The sequence below is a fragment of the Chrysemys picta genome, chromosome 20 (assembly GCF_011386835.1).
Source record: "Chrysemys picta bellii isolate R12L10 chromosome 20, ASM1138683v2, whole genome shotgun sequence".
Classification (NCBI taxonomy): domain Eukaryota; kingdom Metazoa; phylum Chordata; order Testudines; family Emydidae; genus Chrysemys; species Chrysemys picta.
In genome coordinates this window covers 16,608,295-16,628,204 of record NC_088810.1, presented here as the reverse complement: position 1 = coordinate 16,628,204, position 19,910 = coordinate 16,608,295, and the positions used below count along the sequence as shown (strand labels likewise).

Below are 19,910 nucleotides of genomic sequence, written 5' to 3'. Positions count from 1 at the left end.
GAGCCATGCTGATAATCTAAAGGAACATTTGTGCTTTCAATTTTAAGCCAAAGGATATGGTTTCTGGTTAGTCCACACACACATTAACCGTGAGCCCGTCACGTCCATTTCTGGCTGGATACGCGGCACACGCAGTATTGCCGTGACAGGGGCGTCTTCATTGCAACTCAACCATGTAACTACTGTTCAGTCCTACCGGGGGCATTAAACTGGCTTATTTAACAACTGCAGTAATCAGCCCAACATGCTTATTAAAGGCAGACCAGACTGCCAGTGGGTAGAACAGTCACTGGCTGAAATGCACAGGCCGTGTTGCAAATGGCCTCCTTGCAGAAGGAGGAAGCGGCTTCTGTAAGTTGCTCTGTAAGGAGAATCAAGTTTTATCCTCACCCCCCACCGAATACCCTCCCCCCCGCCCCCAAGCCTGTTCACAGAAACGCGTGACTTGTCTAAGGATGGCCTGTGTGCAAAGGGCACAGTGCAACAGGGAGACAAACCAGACCATGGGCTGCTCCTCTCTGCTAATTGCAGAGCTGGAAAAGTTTGTCAGATTAGAGGCCAGCCCAATGGCAGAGGGATGGAAGTGGGGCCAAAAAAAATGTATCGAAACTACAGCCGGGTCTACACTAAAAAGTGAGGTGGATCCAGCTACGTCGCTCAGGGAGGAGGTGAAAAACCCGCACTGCTGAGCGATGTAGCGAAGCTGACCTAAACCCTGGTGTAGGTGGCGCAACCCTGGTGTAGGTGGCGCTAGGTCAACAGAAGAATTCTTCCCGTGACCTAGTTACTGCCTCTCGGGGAGGTGGATCAACTACACCGATGGGAGAACCTCTCCGGTTGCTTTAGCGAGCGTCTACACTGGTGGGCTGCGGTGTTTCTAGCGAAGCCGTAGCTTAAGTTCTCAAACCCAGATCATATGGAGACTCCCCTCTTCCTCCCCTGCTCAATCATCAACAGCTCTCCCTACCTCGCAGCACCTCCTAACGCCAAGCTCTAGGCCATCTTTCTTCAGGCATGGGTGAGGTAGTGAAAGCTGCGTGCCTGCCTCAGGGATGTCCTGGGATCCTGAGTCTTCTATGTCGTTAAGAGGCAAAAGTCCCCGCGTCTCTGCAGAGTGGTGTAAACCCAACTCCCCCACAGGCTAAATGGAGCTTCAAAGATTTGAAGGCCAGAACAGACCATCGTGATGGTCCTGTCTGAGCTCCTGCAGAACATGGGCCAGAGACGGTCACCCCCAAATTACTGCAGCAAGCTGCTAACTTTTGGTTGAGCTACAGCAGATCTCTTCAATGTAAAGATTCCCAAAGCAATGAAAAAAACCCACCACTTCCCTAAGTAAATTGTTCCAATGGTTAATTATCCTCTGTTGAATTTGTCTAGCTTCAGCTTCTAGCCACTGGATCTTGCTTTCCTTTTCCTACTAGATTAAAGAGCTCTCTCTCGGGAATTTTCCCATGTAGGTACTTGCAGACCGTGAACAAGTCACTCCTTAAACTCCTCTTGGATAAACTAAACAGGCTGAGGCCTGGTCTACACTAGAAAACGAAATCTGTTTAACCATGTTGGTTGGGGTGTGAAAAATCCACACCTCTGAGCAGCGCAGTTAAACCAACCTAAGTCCCCGTGTAGACAGCGCTTGGTCAAGGGAAGATTCTCCCACCGACCTAGCACTGCCTACATGGAAGGATTCTTCTGTTGACCTAAGTACCGCCTCTTGGGGAGGCGGATTACCTATACTGACGGGAAGAATTCTGACTTCTACACTGAAGTGCTACAGCATGACAGCTGTCTGCTTTAGCATTTTAAGCGTAGACAAACCCTGAGCTTCTTTAGTCTTCCTCTATGAGGCAGGCTTTCCAGACCATGAATCTTCTTGTAGCTCTTTTCTGAACCTTCCCAACTTGTCAACATCCTTATTTAAGTGCTTAAGTGCACACTAGAACTGGACAGTCTCACTAATGCAGGGGCGGGCAAACATTTTGGGGTGTAGGAATTTGGGGTTTAGGTGCTGGGACAGAAGGATCAGGGCTGGGGCAGGGGAGTGGGGTGTGGGAAGGAGTGCGGGCTCTGGGGTGGGGCTGGGGATGAGGAGTTTGGGGTGTAGGAGGGTTCTCCGGGCTGGGACCAAGGGGTTTGGAGGGCAGGAGGGGGATCAAGGCTGGGGCAGGAAGTTAGGGCTCAGGGGTGCAGGCTCCAGGCAGCACTTACCTCAAACAGCTCCTGGAAGCAGCGGCCATGTCCCCCCTCCGGCTCCTACGTGGAGCCGCAACCAGGCAGCTCTGCGCACTGCCCCGTCCACAGGCGCCGCCCCTGCAGCTCCCACTGACCGCAGTTCCCAGCCAATGGGAGCTGCGGGGGCAGCGTGCAGAATAGAGCCCCCTGGCTGCCCACTACACGTAGGAGCCAGAACAGGGCCATGCCGCTGCTTCTGGAAGCAGTGTGGAGTGGCCCCGACCCTGCTCCCTGGCTGGAGCAGGGCAAGCACCCCTCCCTGACCCTGTTCCCCAGCGAGAGCTCGAGGACGAGCTTAAAATGGCTGGCAGGCTGTTTGCCCACCCCTGCAATAATGCTATATACAAAGATAACACCACTTCCCTACTTCTACTTGATATTCCCCAGTTTATACAGCAAAGAATCAGATTTACCCACTTAGCTACAGTACTGCACTCTGAGCTCAGGTTCAGGGGTTATCTACCCCAACCCCCAAGTCCTTTTCAGTGTCACTGCATTCCAGGAGACAGTCCCCCCATCTTCTCAAAGTGGCCAACCCTTCTTTGTTTCTAGATGCAGGACCTTGCTTTTGGCCACATTAAGACATGTTCAAATGAGCCCCCGCCCCAAGTGATCCAGATCTTTCCGTAGAACTGACCTGTTCCTCTCAATCTTTACCACTCCCTCAGTTTTTGTGCCATCTGAAAATGTTACCAAGGAGAGTTTGCATCATCATCGTACGGAGAAACTGAGGCACGACGAAGGAAGGAATTTGCCCAAAGTCACACAGCAAGTCAGTGGCAGGGCTGGGCCTGGAACCCATCCTCTCTGGTCTAAGCACTAGACCACACCACTTCCCAAAGCAAGGGATAGAACCCCGGATTTTAGAGTCCCAGCCTCGGATCTAACCCCTAATCATTACCACTAATATTAGGCAGCTCTCTACACAGATGCACTGTAAAGCCTAATGGTTTAGTGCGGGTGCAAGTGGCTTTATGCTTAGCTAGGAACCAGGACTGCTGGCTGGAGGATCCCACCCACTACCCTCCCTCCCTTAAAAAAATACCGAGAGGAGTCGTCCTCAGGTCTATCAACAGAAGCCGTCTTTGTGCACTGATGCTCCAGAATTGCTGGGAGTATTAAGTCCCCACTCAGTGCACAGAGAACACAGACCGCACCAGAGAACTGGTGCCAGGGACAGCCAGAAAGGCACACAAGGCTCAGACAAAAAGAGAGACTGAACGGTGAGACTATTTAAAGGGCCTGCTTTTTCTAAAAGCTGCTTTTCCTGTTCCCTTTCCTGACCAGTGCAGGGTCCTGCCTACCAGGAGCATTTAAAAAAATAACCACCAACCCTCAGAAACCACGACATCTTAATGAAATTGTTAAACGCCATTTGGAACGTTTCCCTCCCACCCCCAGGCCTTCAGCCCTGCCTGTCCCTGCGTCCAAGGCCAACTGGAATGGCTGAGCTGAGCTCCGGAGGATCACATGACAAATGGATTAGCTTCCGAAGCACAGAGGAAACCTTTAGAACAGCTCTCCCTGGCCCACTGCTCCCAGGCCTCAAGCGCCCGCGGGGGAAGAGGAGGTACGCAGTCCCAAAGAAAATGCCAGATTTACCTGGCGAGGAGACCCAGATTAAGATCTGGGCAAACCACTCCCTTCTCAACCATTCCTAGTGCTGTTCTGAGCTATTTTAAAACCATTCCCCTGCTTTAAAAAAAAACCTCCAGCCTTTGTGGGCCCTTCAAGAGCAACTGTTTTTAATGAGCAAAACTAGCGCCAGGTGTTCTATAATCTCTCTCCCCAGCTGAGACCTCAGGCCAACGTTTGAGCAGACAGTCTGCAGAAGGCCTTGAACTGGGAGGGAGGGGAAGGGAGAAATCTCGGAGCAGCACAGACCCGGAGCACCTGGCCTCGCTATTCCATATTTCACTCCTCACCCCACACACACGCAAACAAAATCCTGCACTGTAAGCAACTGGTAAAAAAAAAATCAATGGCCGTGCTTTGTGTGTGTGTTATTTATGCAACTGCTAGTGCTCATCTGTTCTAATTCCCCTCTCTGGGGGTAGACCCCACCTCCCCAAAGCTGTGCTCACATGGAAGATCAATGCTAATTGTTGACATGATTCCCAGCTGGTGCAGACAAGGGAGTGGGGGTGGAACCCTAGTATATGCAACAAGATCTACCAGCTTAGCCTTGTGTTTGGGCCAAATCTGCCACCACAGCAGAGAGCTCCTTGCTTTGCCCAACACACAATTGCAAATGGTCGGAAACACTGCGGCGCTGAACGCTTTGCAGAGCAGGTACCTGGATTTTGCGGTGACGGCCGATCATTCAGATCAAAGGGAAGCGCTAGGTTTATTTTAAGACCGAAGAAGTTTTAACAAGTTTTCACAAAAGCTGGCATGAAGAGAAGTGGCTTTGGATTGAAACCTTCCCTCACGGTGTTTGCAAGAGTTGGGAATCTTCTGACTGCTCTAACCATTCAACCTCTCTGCTCTCCAGAAACAGCAAGAGAATAGGAGTGAGATGCAAAAGGCCATTTTAGTGGGGTTTTAACCCCAAAAAAGGGAATCTATAGGATGCAGTAAGATCGGAGATTTTGAACACTGCAACCTTGAGTTAGCAGGAGACACAGAATATGAAACAAAGAAAAATCAAGTGAAACTGAACAGTATAATTTTACTGCCCACGTTGAGTGAAGTCCAAGAATTAAACAAGATCTAAACAAGAGAAGTTTTTTTTAAAAGATATTAACCTTCCAGCACCCCAAAAATAAGAAAGAATCAGTTGTTCAATAAAGACAGGTGGCTGCTGTGAATTTATTAGAGAACTATAGTTTTATCCCACGTCTGAGTGTGTGTATATTTTGGGGGCTTTCCTCCTTTCTAGAGGAACCTGCATTTCTAAACAGCATTTTCCTCTAAAACTAAGACCGCATTTACACAGCATCGTTAAGACCTCAAGCACTTGACAAGATTGGGTATTATCTCCCATTTTACAGATGGGGAAACTGAGGCAAAGGGAAGGAAAGTGATCAAACAGTGAGTCAATGGCTGTATACAGAGTAAGATTTAAAAGGTGTGCAGTTACCTAAACCACATCTAAGCTCAATTTTTTAGAACAAGGCAGTGTATACTCTAAACTGCTCAAGTCAAAAGCCTCAGTTAACATGATCAGTTTAGTGTAGGGTGACCAGACAGCAAGTGTGAAAAATCAGGACAGGGGATGGTGGGGGGGAAGGTAATAGGAGCCTATATAAGAAAAAGACCCAAAAATCAGGACTGTCCCTATAAAATCAGGACATCTGGTCACCCTAGTTTAGTGTATGTTAAAGCGTACGCTGTCTTGTCCACACTGGACTTTTACACCATGGTAGCTAATGTGTGCTACTACCACACCTGTAAAACCTAACATAGAAAGAGCCGGGAGCAGAACACAGATGTTCTGATACCTTGGCCTAGTATACTTTCAAAGGTTTTACCAGCATAGCTGTCAGTTGCGGGGGGGGGGGGGGGGGGGGGGGGGGATTTTTTTAAAAACTGACACTGCTTTATCACTATAAATGTTATATCACTATAAAAGTGCTTATAGCAATATAGCTTATGCTGATATAAGCACATTTATACCAATATAACTGTGTCCACAGTAGAGGCTATTGCCGGGATAGCTCAGTGTAGATGAAGCCCTTGTCTCCAGCTCTGACCACTAGACCATGTTGCTTCTGTTTCATGACTCAATGACTCTCACTTCATTGGCAGGCTCTGCAAATCGAATACCTGTTCCTGAGCCATATTTTCCTCTCCCTGCCAACTAAAGCATTCCAAGCTTTCTGCATTATGCCACACCTAGGTTGACTTCTCTGGGAACATAGCATCAACTTATGAGCCTACTTCTCCCTGCCGGACAATTTCTAAAGATCTCAAACTTCAAAGTTCTTCCCTCCGCACTTTGCTCCTTTTGGGCACTATAATTATTTTCGCAAAGATAGAAAGCAGAAAGGGATTCAGCCGAGCTTTGGAGGAGAGACACCATTTATAAACAACCGTGTGCATCTAGAGTGTCTTTAGTTTGGGGATTTACAAACATTAAGTCTCACAAGCCACAAGGAGCAGAGGAATATTACACCCTATTTAAGGATGGGGAAACTGAGGCACAAAGTGGGAACTGACTTGCCCAAGATCACAAGTCAGGGACAGAGCTGGGTACAGAACCCAAATTCCAGTTCCCCTGCTTTGACCCACAGAGAACAGTCTTAACTGAAATTTATCAGGGCACTTTCAATGCCATGCATGGAGCCCCCGGTGAACCATTCTCACTTGCTGTTCAGCTAAGGGGGACCTTTGTCTTTGTTCTGCAGAGTACCACGCACACTTCGGGTGGCACATCAGAAATGCCACATCTACACAATGCTCCAAATTCACTCACAGCTTCCCCCAGTGATACACCCCCGCTTGTTTGGCAACCTATTCCAAAACCACACCACCTATTTCAACAATCCCTGTACACCGCATTTCTTGCTTTCGGCCTGCCTGATCCCATCAGAGCTTGCTTATCTAGCAAATCTTCAGCGGTGTGATTTGCCAACTCAGTCACCCTTCAGTTTCCAGAGCCAGGCACCCGCTGCGGTACTAACCTGCTAGAAGGGAGCTCCGTGGAGGAGTGCAGCAGGCCGGCAGGACCGGGCTCGGGTTTCACATGGAGGAAAGGGGAGGGGGATGATAGAAAGCCACACTGGTTAAACAAGCAGCAGCAACACGTTCTGCGCCCAGCGTGACATCATGAGGTCAGGACTTAGCAGGGACAGCTGCAGTGGGAGGGGAGGTTTAGCAAAACAAGCCCCAAACTGCTCAGCGGCAGCAGCTGGCCTTCTGGGAGGATGGCCCTGGCTAGGAGGCGCGGTTTAAGGCAGCAGCTACCCATCCGATCCTAGGCACCTCCGCTGCCATCCTCTCTGCCTTGCCCCCAGGAACATCGACTAATTAGTGGGAGGAGCTCCACCTCCCTTGCCATCTGCCAGGGCTGGGATCCAGAGCTCACCGTGACCAGCCTGGCAGGTTCAACATCACACTGGGGGGAGATACTGGGGGGAGGAGGGGAGACAGGTATTCCACGTCCCTCAGCTTCAGATTCTGTTCATCAAACCAGGGGGCCAGCACCAGGAAAAGGGGGGAGATGGGTGAGGAAAGGGAAGACAGGCAGCGGTCACAGCAAACACCGCTGGACTCCTGGGTTCCATTCCTAGCTATCTAGGATATTATCCTGCTGCCCATCACCACAGCATCTGTGCGCTGCCCTCATCAAACCTCCAGCAGCAGTGAAGTCCGTAGTGGCCTTCATGGAGTTCCCCCAGCTCTTCTCCTTGTTCAGGGTGAAATCCGGGCTGGGTTTGGGGCGGGGGCTGTGCATGGGTGGTTGCTTTGTTGGTGCCAGGTTTATTCAAGGCGGGGGAGGAGGGGGGGTTGGGTAGATGGGGGTGTTAGTGTTGAGATCGTCATTCCCGCCATGAGGAAAGGCTTTACCAAAGAGGAAGGTTTGGCGGCGTTTCCTAAAGATGGTCAGACTCTGGAGTCGCTGTGGTAGGTTAGATTAGACAACGGTCAGAACGCCTTTGTTCTGATCCCCAGCTCTGCCCCGCTTCGCTGGGCGACCTTGAGCCAGTCCCGGCACCGCAGTGCCTCAGTTTCCCCACACTAAAATTAGAGCCTCACAGGGAGATCGTGGGCTTTCTGGTGCTTTGAGACCCCTGGATAAAAGACACTAGAGAAGGGCAAAGCAGCATGTAACCCAGAGGAAAGAAACAGCTGGCAAACAAGACCAGCATGGGTGGAAATACAGGAGTGAGAGAATTTGGTGTTAGACCCACAAACCCATGGCAATGTCTCACCAGCACTGTGCAGATTCCAAGCTGAAAGGGTGGGTGGGCAGAACTGCTGCTAGACAGATATTGTGCTAAAAGATGTCTTGCAGGAAAAACAAACATTAGCAGAAACCCCAAAGGCATAAACTGGCTCCTTTTACCTTGATGGGCAGCATTAAGCCTCAAGAGGCTAGTTAAAATGCGGGCATTGTTAACTTATCTCTATGACAAAGCAACTCAGCAAGTGTCCAGGTGCTTTTATAAGCCATGATCTTTATGCCAAGCCCCCCCCGGCTCCTTGATGGAAACCACAAGCGACCTGGAGCTCCCCGACTTCTGGGGTTAACCTGCAATTTCCTTTTTCTTCAAACACTAAAGCCACTCTGAAGAAGAGCTCTGTAAACTCAAGGGCTGGGCCAGTCATCAAAGATATTCCCTCCCCCACCTTGTCTCTCCAATATCCTGGCACCAAAACTGCATACAACAGGGAAAGCTTTAACAGAGATACCGAGCTCAAACCCCTCATGCATTAAGGGATGAAAGCCTCGACCCTGAGAGGTAGGGAAGAATCATTCCCAATTCACAGATGGGGAAGCTGAGGCATGGTGATGTGACAAAGGACACACGGCAAGTAAGTAGCAACACTCAGAACAGAACCCAGAAGTCCTGACTCCTTGGTCTGTATTCCAATCAGTTTCTTGTACTCTCCTGACCCCAGCTACCCAATAAATCGAGCCCAAAAGATATCGTGAGGCCCTGTCCCCAACCATGACAAAGCAGAGGGGCGTAGCTCTTGCTGCTAACTCAATACAAAATTCATAATCAAATTGTCACCTTAAAAGATGCTGGGCAACTGCTCTGTGAGGCGTGATGTCCACGTGCCGAGTATGACGCTATTCAGCTGTTTCATGGGCTACTGCTGGTCCACAGGGTCATTTCCAGTAAGGTGCAGATGTCTTCCCCCACCCAACAAATGAAACCAACCCGGAGAGACACACTGAGCTTTCCAGAAAAAGCTCACCGCTGGGCTGAGACCAAACAAGGAAAGGATCAGCCCCAAAGGAGAAGGTTTCAGAAGGGCATGAACAGATGAGCAGCTGTGCTCTTTCTGTATGCTGGAGGGGGGCTGTTTGGGGCAGGGCTAGGAGGGCTTCAAAGATGGTTTTTTGAGTGGTGGAAAGTCTCCATCTCCAGATGTTTCTAAAGCCATGCTTCAAAAATGGCCAGCAAGGGGGCCTAATCTGGGAGCATTTGGGGGTACAGTATCCAAGTCAATGGCAAGGACATTGCTACATGTACCCTGAATCTCTGGGCTTTTGCAGCTTACAGAACGCGGTTCCCAACAAAGTCTGTTATTGTTGGAAGGATTTCCTGACATGGAGATGATCAGATAAGCGAGTGTCTCACAAGGGACTGTTTATAAGGAATGCCTCTAGGCCGCACCTAACGTGCTGGTGCATCTCCCAGCGGATGGGCAAGCGACTGAGCGCGCCTCATAGTCCCAGCTCTGCAGACCCCAGCATGTGCTGCTGCTGACCTCACACAGACATGGCAGCATAGGCACATTCATCCCCTTCCTCTGGTATCCCGACCAGCTCCACATTTGTTTCAGGAGCCTCGGTTTTAAATCCCACTATGGATTAGCACCAGCCAACCACCTTGATCCACTCTCTCTATGCTCCTCCCTGCTTGTCTAGCCACATAATCTACCCTTTGGTGCAAGAGCCTTCTCCTCGGCATCACCTGCCATCTGAGGCACGCTCCATGAACCCCTCTATCACACAGTCTCTCTGTTTTCTCTGAGCTTCTGGCTCAGAATTTCTTCCCTATTCTCCACCTGCTGTGTAGCTAGCCAAGATTAACGTCTTTGTCCCTTGTGACGTCCAGCCTACTGCCACCCGGCACTCGCATGACTTGGGTGGGGTTACTCCTTTCCCTACCGTCCATGGCACGCCCTCTCTCCCATGTCAGCAACTGAACCCTCCCCGGGCAGGAAGGGCAGGTAACCGTGGCGCTCCCCAAAAACGGTCTGGTCAGAATTCCAACCTCCAACCCCACCTGATCCATTCCAGATAGGGGTATTTTACAGCACAGCTGAGCATTGGCCTGCTAAACCCAGGGTTGTGAGTTCAATCCTTGAGGGGGCCACTTAGGGATCTGGGGCAAAATCAATACTTGGTCCTGCTAGTGAAGGCAGGGGGCTGGATTCGATGACCTTTCAAGGTCCCTTCCAGTTCTAGGAGATAAATTAATGGAGATATCCTATTTAAGAAATAAAAGCAGCAGGGTTTTAGATGTTAGACGCTAGGTGTAGGAAGCTTGGCCACTCCACAGTCTCAGTTACAGAAAATGTTACTTCTAGGGTCTTCAAGAGCTTAACTCTGAATTTACCCTGGTGGAATCCATGGCTGGCCACTCGCTCGGCGAGGACAACCCCCGTTACTTCCTGGAATCAGTTCTCTTGTGTCCATTTATCTTGGGAAATGGGCCCCTATCTATTCCCTGCCCTCATGCCTTCCTGTCTCTGGCGTGCTCAGTGATGGCTCCTTTCACCTCTCCAGGGGGCGAGGTAGGAAAAAATACTCGGCCACACCTGTTGATTGGACATTTGAAGCCATCCAGGGTTGTTTTCCCCTCCCTCCCCAGGGAGGGGTGGGTGATTGGAACTTGGCCATTATGAATGTTTCTTTGTGCAGCGCCTCTCCCGCCCCACACAGCATAGACGCACCCTACAGCGATGGAAGTCTACAGCCTACACCACCTCCCTGAGTGGCAGTAGCTAGGGCGACAGAAGCATTTTCCGTTGACCTCGCTGCGTCTACATGGGGTTAGGTCGGCATAGCTCCAGCGCTCAGGGGTCTGGAATCTTCACTCCTGAGCGCTGTAGCTAAGGCAGCCACGCCACCAGAGGCTTGTTCACCTGCACATCTACCAATGTGATATATGCCATCATGTGCCAGCAATGCCCCTCTGCCATGTACATTGGCCAAACCGGACAGTCTCTTCGTAAAAGAATAAATGGACACAAATCAGATGTCAAGAATGATAACATTCAAAAACCAGTCGGAGAACACTTCAAGCTCCCTGGTCACTCGATTACAGACCTAAAAGTGGCAATTCTCCAACAAAAAAAACCTTCAAAAACAGACTCCAACGAGAAACTGCAGAACTGGAATTAATTTGCAAACTGGACATCATTAAATTAGGCTTGAATAAAGACTGGGAGTGGATGGGTCATTACACAAAGTAAAAACTATTTCCCCATGCTAATTTTTCCCCTACTGTTACTCACTCCTACTTGTCAACTGTTGGAAATGGGCCATCCTGATTATCACTACAAATTTTTTTTTCTCCTGCTGATAATAGCCCACCTTAATTGATTAGCCTCCTTAACCCCCATTTTCTCATGTTCAGTGTATATATATTTTCCTACAATATTTTCCACTGCATGCATCCGATAAAGTGGGTTTTAGCCCACGAAAACTTATGCCCAAATAAATTTGTTCGTCTCTAAGGTACCACAAGAACTCCTCGTTCTTTTGGCAACCTAAGAGTAGACCAGGCCTAAAACTCCTAAGGCCTCTCAAACACCACTCCCCTAAGGGTACGTCCAGACTACCCGCCGTATCAGCAGGTAGCGATCGATTTATCGGGGATCGATATATCGCGTCTTGTTAAGACGCGATATATCGACCCCCGAACGCACTCCCCATCGACTCCGGAACTCCACCAGAGCGAGCGGCGGTAGCGGAGTCAACAGGGGAGCCGCGGCCGTTGATCCCGCGCCGAGGATCCAAGATAAATCGATCTAAGATACGTAGCTGAAGTTGCGTATCTTAGATCGATCCCCCCTACTTTAGACCAGCTCCAAGAGGCAGAATCTGAACACAGTTGGCTGGCCTGCCCTGAGACCAGACATGGGGAAGTTATTCTGGAATAAGGTAGGGTGTCCATTTAAAGCATGAAAGCTATTCTGAAATTAAAATAGCCACATGTAGAGGTATTCCAGTAAATCCACCCACCACAAGGAAAAGAAGCCATATCAGTAAGAGCATAGCTTTGCCAGCATAGCTGTGTGCCCACTAGCTCTACGGGTTCCTGCTGGCACGGCCACGCTGGCCAGGGATCACCCCTCTTCACAGCCCACATAGCTGTGCCGGCAGAGGTCTGTAGTATAGACACGGTCTAATGCAGTGATACCTCGGACCTCAGTGGTTCCGGAGCCAAATTAGCGATCAACATTACCCACATATAAATAACTAAAATTCAGACCAAGTATTATTTTATCGACTACAATTGGTTAACAACACGGTAAACACATGCTGATTGGTTAGTAACTTAGACTGGTTGATAATTAAAATCACACAGCCTTTTAACATCACGTGCTGCAAAGAGCTGTAGGAGACCCATTAAAGAGCCACTTGCGGCTCCCGGGCCTCAGTCTGAGTATCACTGGTCTGCGGTCTGATTTACACTTAAAACTTATACCAGCACAGCTATGCCGATTGGGGGGGGATTTTTTGCTGGCGCAGCTATGCCAGTACAAGCCCTAGTGTAGACGCACTTATAGCTGCATAAATGTGCTTTTGCTGGTATCGTTTGTCTCTTGGGCCTAATTACACCACGCCGTTTTGAGGAGAGGCTTGGTCTACACTACAGAGTTAGGTCAGTGTAAGGAATCTTACGTCGTCCTAATTACGCCAGCGTACATCCACCAGCCTTGCTCCCCCTACGCACCGACATCACAACTCCATGAGAGGCGGAGGCCTTAGGTCAGTGTAGTTAGGGTGACGCAGGGTCCGTGTAGACACTGCAGGTTGAGCCCTTGGCCGTCACGCTCATCTCCCGGCGGCTCAGCAGCCTGCGTGGGATGCGTACGGCCAAATCGCAGTCCCGTTCCTAGCGAACAGGGATCCACATCGCAAGCACTTCTGGCGCTAACTGGCCCCCTTGTTGGCAGATTCAGCAGAGAGGGCGAGGACTGAACGGGCCAGAGGGATTCAACTCTCTCTCGCATGGGGTGGCCCCTCCAGATCGAGCAGAGGCTAAACAGAGGCAAAGCTGACAATGATGCAACACCTTCTGCTGGCCATGAACTCTCCGCCACAGTCAGGATTTCAAGGCAGAGCTAACGGTCAAGGCTAAATTACCTTACAGGGCCATGGGAGTATTTTTGGAGGAGGAGGGAGCCATGGGGCTTCCTCGTTATTACTATTGTTCTGCTGTGCTTCCAGGTATTTTCATTTAACCCCCGCAGCCCATCAGCAGCTCTGCTCAGGGAATCGAGATCTGTAGCATCTCAGGCTTTGCCCATCATCCAAGGAGCCCAGGAATTAAGTCTCCCACACCTCTTTACAGACAGGGAAATGGAAGCTGCGAGAGGCGGAAGTGACTTACATAAGGTCACACAGCGAGTCAGTGCAAAGGCTGGAACAGAACCCAGGAGTCCTAGTTCCCAGTCCCTTCACTAACAGGCAGCTCTTTTAACATTGCTCCATGCCAAACGGGAAGATCAGAGACTATCAGGTTGGAAGGGACCTCAGGAGGTATCTAGTCCAACCCCCTGCTCCCAACACCGGCCTTTCCGAACAGCCTCACTCATCAGAAAGATGCAGCGAAACCAGCTGCCGATGATTTCAGATCAAGTGGAACGCCATTTATTCTGACCAAAGCCAAGCCACTTCCCATTTCACAGGTGGGGAAAATGGAGGCACAGAGAAGGGAATAACAATACTCCTCGATCGCTGTAAAATGCTTTGAGCTCTCTGGAGGAAAAGCAACTATATTACAGGCTCTAGTTAGAACAGGGGTCGGCAACCTTTCAGAAGTGGTGTGCCGAGTCTTCATTTATTCACTCTAATGTAAGGTTTCGCGTGCCAGTAATACATGTTAACGTTTTTAGAAAGTCTCTTTCTATAAGTCTATAACATATAACTAAACTATTGTTGTATGTAAAGTAAATAAGGTTTTTAAAATGTTTAAGAAAGTTTCATTTAAAATTAATTAAAATGCAGAGCTCCCCCCCCAGACTGGTGGCCAGGACCCGGGCAATGTGAGTGCCACTGAAAATCAGCTCGTGTGCCATAGGTTGCCTACACACCTCTGCAAAGACAAACAAATGGCTTCTCTACAGTGATAGGGAACAGAAAAGGACCTAAGCTAAATATACGTCTGCCTGAAGATTTTGTACAGTACCTGCTATTATTTTTTTTTAAACAAGCCAGACTTAAGTTCACTGTAAGAAATAAGTAACAAAATCCCTCTATTTTTTCCAGGTGTTTCCTTTGTGCATTTAACAGCACTTGTTTGTGCTCCCCCCCCCCCACCCCTTGCATTAATAAGCATTTTGATTATACAGGATTAACCGAAAAACTAGGCACAATTTCCCCTTTTGCTTGTGTAGGTGCTGCTGTGTGAAAGAGGGGAGAGAACGATATTTAAAAATAAATAAATAAGGAAGTGTGGCTATAACAGCACTAACTGACAGGAGGACCGAGGGGCAGATATAATATCTGAAATCATCTTTGCTTATTTTTAAAAACTGACTAGATCTCACAATGACAGCACACTTTAAAATCACTCCCCAACTTCTGGAACCAAATCCACGAAAGCTTATGCTCTAATAAATGTGTTAGTCTCTAAGGTGCCACAAGTACTCCTGTTCTTTTTGCGGATACAGACTAACACGGCTGCTACCCTGAAATCTAGGAGTGGAACCCAGCGGTCCTGACGTCCAGTCCCCTTCGCCCATCAGCAGACAACACTGTTTTTCCTGGATCCACACCCAATGTACAGATTCCACCCCAGGAAATTAACTACTGATGCAGGTGCACTGAGAATTCCAACATGAACAATTTTATAATAGAAAATACTTAGAACTGTTGTACAAAGCTTGGGTAAGTTCCATTCTCCCCATGGAACAAGCAGGGAACCCAAGGAACAAAGCAATAAATTGAAATGAGAACCTAACTCGCAGTCCGGTACTCCATCTACTAGCAGATCACAGCTGCCCTTGCAGGAGAGGAGACATAAAACCCAACTAGAGGCTGGTTAGTGATTAAATTCCCATAGGTTTAACAGAATTAAGTCTCTACCATCTGCTAATTTCTGGAGACACCAAACAAACAAGTGGTGGCTGAGATCCAGGGCTGCTTAGAATTTGGCCAGCCTGGAAAATGAAGTTTTTAAACATTGGCAGGCTTTTGTTGAAGTTGTTTTTAACACAAACTGGTCTCAACAGCAACACGAGGAGAAAGAAGTGATTCTGTTAAACAAAACAAAACCTTACAGAGTCTGAGTAATGGCCGGTCTAAGGTCGAAAATGAGACCCCATGGGACAATACTTTGCAGTGTATACCCTGCGCTCGGGACAGTGTCTACACTACAGGCTTCTGCCAGCGTGAAGAGTGAGATCCCTGACAGAGAAAGCTATGCTGGCAGCCCTGTGCTAGTGGTGATACAGCTATAGAAGCGACACTGCGCTTTTGCCAGGGTAGCGTATTCCTCTCTAGGGGCTGGAATAAGCTATAAGTGTGTGCGGTTTTGCAAACACACTAGGAGCACTTTGCTGGGTTAGTACCTATGCTAGCAAAGCACTCCTGGCATAGACAAGGCCTACACAATGTCCTCCTTTGGATAATTCACCGAGATCTAGGTGAGCACTAAGCATTACAACCCCCACCCCCAGTATTAATTCCATTTTACAGCTGGGGAACTAAGGCCTGAAATCTAGAACTGACTTACTCCAAGGTCACAGGGCCAGGACTTGTCTACACTAGGAACGTGCCCCGATTTCACACATCTGCGCAGTAGCATCAGTGCTAACCCCTGGTGTAGACAGGGGAAGCCGTGTCAAGTTATAATTTGCATTTGCGCTCATTTAGCCAGCCGTCAGGTTGCACAGATGCAAGTCGCCCTTCAGCCTGGCGTTGCCACACGCGCAGCGGGCATTGAGGCAATTCCCCAATGCAGTTAAGGCCTGATTTTCCCGGCAGAGAAAGGAAGAAAAGCTACTGCTTCTAGTATCTCTAGAGCAGGGGTAGGCAACCTGCGGCACGCGAGCTGATTTTCAGCGGCACTCACACTGCCCAGGTCCTGGCCACCAGTCCGGGGGGCTCTGCATTTTAATTTAATTTTAAATGAAGTTTCTTAAACATTTTAAAAACCTTATTTACTTTACATACAACAATAGTTTAGTTATATATTATAGATTTATGTTAATGTTTTTAGAAGATCTTTATGTATTACTGGCATGCGAAACCTTAAGTTACAATGAATACATGAAGATTCGGCACACCACTTCTGAAAGGTTGCCGACCCCTGCTCTAGACAATGCTGTTTAGTGAGTAAGGCAGTGCTAACGTAGCTACTGAACCATGCCACCAGAATAGCACAAACAGGTTAAAATGAACATTTGTTGTTGTTTTATGAAGCAACGTGTTTTATTACATTCTTCTCCAGTAGTAGTGTTCCAGTAGCGGCCTAGAGACTTCAGTCAACATTGTGCTAAGTGTTCCATACGCACGTAAAATGAGACAGCAGCTACCCCAAAGAGCCTGCAATCCAAGCAAGACAAAGGTGGGAGGAAAGGAAATATCCACATTTTCCAGATGGGAAATTGAGGCACAAACAGATGAAGCAACTCATCCAGAGGGTCAATGACAGTCAGCAATTGAACCCCCTTGTATTTCCTGAGTCCTAGTTCAATGGAGACTTCCCAGACCTGGAAGTCTGCAAACCCCATTACCATCTACTGGTGCATTTCTAACATACCCTCACCAAGTCATCCAGTGCCAAATACGACACCCAGAGTGATGTTCTGAGATTTCTAGAGGACCCCACTGTTATCTTTACGCCAATGGAGTTTCATGCTGTTTTCACCACATTAAGTTTTACAACGCAAGTTTCAAACTCAGCCAGGATCTCTCCTTTCAGTCCAACTCTGGAAATAGATGATGTCACACATGTACTGCAATGCCAAGGGGGAAAAGGAAGGAGATGCGTAGTTCTCTCACTCTAGACACACACGCACACACACCAGTGACTCTGTGCCATAACTGCACACAGCTTCTATTAGTACATTGATATTTTTACAGTATCCAGAAGTGTGTTTAGATGCTTTCCGGTACAAATAAATAAAAGCCTGCAAAACATATGGTAAGGGACGATCTTACATTAGCAAAAGCAGAGATTAAAATAGATGACCTAGAAGAATGTTAGAAATCAGAGATCGAAGAGATCAAGGAAACCGTATAAGGTCCCCGTCCTTGCAAAATGCTGAGCAAACGACGCAGGACGTGCACCGCACAAGATGGAACAAAAACAACACATCAGCGTCAGAAAAACCTGCTATTTGGGTGATTTTCTGAAATGTTTCCACCATGGCTAACAAAGGGCCTGATTTTACAATCAGCTGCAGGCAGACACCTGCATCTTTATGCAGAGCCCTACAGGTTTCACTTGGTCTCCATGCAAAAGTAAGGGCCCTCCTACACAGCTGAGACTGCAGGATTAAGGCTAAAGGTGAAAGTACAGGTATAGCTCACTGGTGCTTATACCACTGTCCTCTACACCAGAATAGGAAGACAGTGGTAAAAACCCCTGCACATTGGATCTTTGCTAGCAACGGTGTGGCTGCTAGCATAGATGGAACCACACTGTGTTACAGAATAGACAGGCAATTTTTCACACACTCCAATAGACTGTCATCAGCGACTGCTGGTCCTCACGCTAAATCCTGGGACATTGCTTAGATCAGATACAACCTAAACATCAGAAGAAAGCAGAACTTATTTGCACCCCACAGACGACTACAGAGAGAATTAATTCTGTTTAAAAACCTGATGATCTTCCCAAAAACAACTTCATTTTGCAGAGCCACAAGACTGCCCTGCAAAATGATTCTGCAGGGACACAGACTAGCAAAGAGGAGGCTTTCTGGGGGAGATGCTCAGGAGGCGGTAACTGGGTCTGAAGCAAAACACCAAACGCCCAGGATGTCTAACAACCCTTCCTCCTCACAAACAAAAGGCAAGAGGCCTCAAAAGGAAGTGACCGAAGCCCAGGATAGACTGTAGCAGAATGTAACAGTTACATTTTAATACTGTACACGACTTCCTTGCAGAACCCATCCCCCTTCCCACAAGGTTCAACCCTGATCGTCCATTCCCTTGTATTACATCCCGCCACACACCCCACACATGGAGAGTTTAGGAAATAAAAGGGTCTCAGAGCGGGACCACCTACCCCACCCCTTGTTTCCACTTCAGGAGTTTGAAGGGCTGTGTAGTGAGACACCCACAAGAGCTCAGGGGGTGGCCACAGAGGGGGCAGTCCCTGAGTGCCAAAGCACTATTTGCTCCCACTGAGCTGGGGGGGGGGGGGGGAGAAGAGGATCCCCCAATCCAGACTCCACTCCCCATAAATTGGAGGCCCATAATGACATCACCCTTTAGTCACCATAGTTCAGGGTCCCAGAGAAATACCCCCATATTCAAACAACCTTCCCCAGGCACTGGGGAGCTCAGGGACATCCCAGGAATGGGGGAGTCCCACAAAACCTCCATTATTCGTTTCCCCATTTGGGGGCACCTGGTCCCCTTAGTCACACACTGCTCCCCAAGATTTGGGGGAAACCCATCAAACCCTCTTGTTCCCCTTCTCCATGTTTGAGGAGGACCAGAGAGCCACGCCACCTTAGTCACACCCTCCTCCCCAGGAAATGAAGGGGCACCAGAGCCTCTTAGTCACTCTCTGTGTCTGGGGGGTGCCTAGAGAGACCCCTAAGAACCTGGGGGGGGCCCTTCAGACCTCTTTTTTTATTTTCCCCATTTGGGAGACTCCCTTATTCACACCGCTTCCCCGGGAATTAGGGGGACTCCTAGGGAGACCCCTTTATTTCCCTTCCCCATTTGGGGGGTACAGAAACACCCCTCCCCCTTAATCACTCCCCACGCGCTGGGGGGGGCAGGGAGACCCCCCAGGAATTGGGGGCCCACATAATAAGATTCTCCCTTATACACCACTTGCATTTCACGGGGTCCCCCAGGAATTGGGGTGGGAGCCCCCCTGCTCCAGGGCCGGCGAGAATCGGGGGGGCCCCCAGCGCAGGGGGAGGCGGGGGGGGGTATTTACCTGCTGGCCCCTGGGCTCAGGCGGCTGCTGCTGCGGCTCCTCCCCGGCTGGCCGGGCGCGGTGGGGGAGGGTCCCGGCCCCGGCTCCAGTAGAAGGGGGGGGGCGGCTCCAATCCCAGCCCCAAGGCCCCTCTCCGGCTACAGCTGCTCCTCAGCCACTTCCTGCTTCACCCTCCTCCCCCCGCCCCCTGCCTGCTGAGGCTCGCCCCCCCCCTACACAGACACCATTGGCAGGCGGGCCTGGCACTCAGGGACTCATCCCGCCCTCCTCCCTCTCCATTGGCTGCATTATCTCTCACTCAAGGGCTTCCCTCTCTTACCTCATTTTCTATTGGTTGGGGAACAAGCAACTCCGAGGTTGAGCCCGCCTACCCTGCCCTGTTCCCATTGATGGCCGTTTGTGCCACTCAAAGGCTTACCGCCGCCTACGTCATACCCTATTGGTCTGTGGCTCAGCGGCTGCAGCCACTATCTCGTTCTCCATTAGCCGGGAAACATGTCAATTAGCTCTGCTCCGCCCACACTGATCTTCGTTGGCTGGCGTGGCTGTCACTCAAGAGCTGATCTTCGCTTCTATTGGCCAGTAAGCCTGACAATCAAGAGGACCCCCCAACTGCATATCCTAATACTGGGGATCCCTATACTCAACTGGGTGACTCCCTATGCCTATTGGTTGAGGACAATCCTTGAAGGCTTC

At 49.4% G+C, this 19,910-nt stretch overlaps 1 protein-coding gene across 3 annotated transcripts in view; it reads right to left on the bottom strand.

Moving 5' to 3' along the window:
* Positions 1 to 19,403, bottom strand: part of ZNF687 (zinc finger protein 687) — a 48,549-nt gene extending 29,146 nt beyond the window's left edge. The window contains exon 1 of one of the 3 annotated variants that reach the window (XM_008170341.4): positions 19,215 to 19,403. The gene's annotated coding sequence lies outside the window, so the exon portion shown is untranslated. Of the gene's footprint in view, positions 1 to 3,834; positions 3,937 to 6,857; positions 6,989 to 19,214 lie in introns of those variants that run through there. The other 2 variants (XM_008170342.4, XM_065574167.1) reach the window with 2 other exon arrangements.
* Positions 19,404 to 19,910: the final 507 nt, after the last annotated feature.